The 3,019-nt window shown below is 36.4% G+C and overlaps 1 pseudogene; it reads left to right on the forward strand.

Annotated features, from left to right (window-relative positions):
* Window positions 1-2,494, forward strand: part of LOC132171110 (protein DOG1-like 4) — a 5,291-nt pseudogene extending 2,797 nt beyond the window's left edge.
* Window positions 2,495-3,019: the final 525 nt, after the last annotated feature.

A 3,019-nucleotide genomic window follows, 5' to 3' on the forward strand; every position in this document is an offset into this window, starting at 1 on the left:
ATGGCCCCAGCTGGTCCCCCCTTCCCTCCGTCTCTGCTCTAAGCTCAATTCCTAATTTAAGTGGCAATTTTAAGCTCAATTCCTCATTGTATTTAAGTACTAGTGATTAGAAAAAGAAGAAAAAAAATAGAAAAAAGTACTACACTACAAAAAAACAATTTTTTTCTGACGGAAATTTTCTGACGTTTCTTGGTGTCTGACACGTCAGAAAATTTTTTTGACGTGTCGTTCCTGACGCGTGTTGATTGTCAGAAATGTAGGTGTCAGGAAAAAATTTTTACTGACGTGGGTAGAACGTCAGAATTTTCTGACGTTCTAATATACCACACGTCAGAAAAATTGCTGACGTGGTAAATGTTGCCACGTCAGAAAATTTTCTGACGTGGTAAATGTACCACGTCAGAAAATAAATTTTTTTCTTTTTTAAAATTTTTTCTGCTGGAGTGGTCTAGAGATTAAATTAATTTAATCTTTATTAATTTAAATTAATCAGAGATTTTTTCTTTATTAATTTTCAATTCAATTATTTTTTTTTAGGAATTTCTCTGCACCCCACTCGTGTGGCCGGTGCAGAGATTTTCGTTTCTCTGCAGGAGAGGTGCAGAGAAACGAAAATTTTTTTGCTTCTTTTCTCAATTTTTTCTTTCTCTCTTCTTTTCTCCGGCCACCTCGATCTCCATTTTCTCACTCTCTCTCTCTTCTTTTCAATCTCCATTTTCAAAAATTCAAACCCAAAAAATCTTCAAAAAATCAATCTGAAAACCCAAAAACCCAAAAACCCAAATGCCAAACTCAACAAATCTTAAAAACCCAAAAATCTTCTTATCTTCTAGAAGAGATCGATCTCTTCTTCTTTCTCTTTTTTTCTTTTCTTTTGTCTTCTGCTTCTCTTCTCCTCTTCTTTTTCTTCTTCTTCTTCTTTCTTCTTCGATTTGCTGCTTTCTTTGTTTCCCTCTAGATCTAGAGGGAGCTGCATGCTGTGCAAGCATGTGCAGAGAAGCAGGCCGGCCAGGAGATTGAGAGAGGAGAGAGAGTGTGTGTGTGAGAAAACGTGCAGATCTAGAGTGTGGAGAATTAATTAAAGGGAGAATGAGAGAGGAGAGAGAGTGGGAGAAATAAATGATGGGGAAAAGAATAAAAAGAGTAAAAAGTTGAAGGAAAAAAAAAGAGGAAAAACTTATAAAATCCCGCCCATATTTTTGCAACAGTATTGAGGGAATTTCTGACGTGCCACACATGGCACGTCAGGAGTTTTTATCAAAAGATTAAAATCTAATTAATATATTTTCTGACGGGTAAAGCACCACGTCAGAAAATTCAGAAAAAAATTATATAATTATTTATTTATATATATACAATAAATAATTAATTCTTGTATCATAATTTTCTGACGTGGCGGTGTGCCACGTCAGAAAATTCTGACGCAGCAAAAGTGGCAACGTCAGAAAATATATATTTTTTTATGTTTTAAAATTTGTAATAATTTTCTGACGTTGGAGTATTTAACACGTCAGAATTTTCTGACGTGTTAAAACTAATACGTCAGAAAATTCTGACGTGGTACTATTCACACGTCAGGAAAAAAATTCCTGACGTAGTAAAATTCCAACGTCAGAAAATTAATGACGTGGCAACAATACATGTACTGTAGCCACGTCAGAAAATCCTATTTTTTTTGTAGTGCTAGTTCATTACACGCTGCAAAAAAAAAAAAAAAATAGTTAATTTGCTTTGGTCCCCTCCCATAAAACTTCCTAGCTCTGTCCTTGTTGACAGGTAAAGGAAGACAACTGTGGTGTCAGGAGCTAGTTTGGTGGACATGTCCGAGGAGCAGGTTATTAAATCATTACTTCCTTGTAGAAAGAGATAATTTAATAATTTAATTTATATTTTAACATTTTTTTTCTTCATGCATGTGTCTACTCAAGTTCAACACGTAGAGAGCTGAATAACCAAGCCAGAGTTCAAACGACCAACCTCTGGTATGATACAATGTTAAATTGTCACTTATTTTAAAAGTTTAAATAAATAGAAATTGAAGTATTTAATCATTTAATTTGTCTAATTTATCTTATAATAAGACAGTTGAAGAAGATTGAGGAGCTGAGGGTGAAGATAAGGCTGGAGAAGGAGAAGGTGGAGAGGGAAATGGAGAGGCAGCAGATGTCCATGGCGGACAGGAGGATGATGGAGTTGGCGCGGCTGGCGAGCCGGGTCAGGAACCGGGATGGGATGGGTACGGTGGATGTGTCGGTGGAGGTGGCATTGAAGGGGGTGCTGGCTGGGCTGGAGAGGGTCATGGAGGCTGCAGATCGTGTGAGGCTGAAAACTTTGAAGGGGGTGTCGGAAGTGCTGAACCCATTGCAGTGTGTGGACTTCTTGGCTGCGATTTGTATGCTTCAAATTCGGCTCAGGCAACGGAGGGAAGAAAAGAGAGAGCCAGAATGAGAATGGAATAGTAGAAGAACCCTAGTTATTACTTGATTTTATATATATATATATATTTGAGACAAACACCCTTGGATTTGTTTGAAATTAGTACGAAATAGGCTTTCTCATCAAGATACAGTGAGTTCATGCATTATATGATCATCAAGCTCATACTACGACCTAAATCTACCCTTTTTATTTTTTTATTTTTTTAATATGCGATACAAAAGGGAAAGAAAAAAAAATACCTTCATTAATTTGTGTAAGAGTTGGGTGCGTATGCGCACGGGCATACTCTTGCAAGAGTAATGTTAGAAGAAAGAACAAAACTTTTTCTTGTGTTTATTCAAATATGATATGTTTTTTAAAATTATTATTAAATTTGAGATGATTATATATATATATATATATATATATATATATAGGTATAATAACCTTTTTAATACCTAGGTAAAGACCAATTTAATACTTTCGTCACATTCTATCAACCGAACTAATTTCGGCCACCCAATTCCGACTCTAGGTTGGCTCAGCCACCCTCAGTGGCCAAAATGGGGTGGCCCAGGGCCACCCTCAATGGCCAAAATGG

The sequence above is a fragment of the Corylus avellana genome, chromosome ca2 (assembly GCF_901000735.1).
Source record: "Corylus avellana chromosome ca2, CavTom2PMs-1.0".
Classification (NCBI taxonomy): Eukaryota; Viridiplantae; Streptophyta; class Magnoliopsida; order Fagales; family Betulaceae; genus Corylus; species Corylus avellana.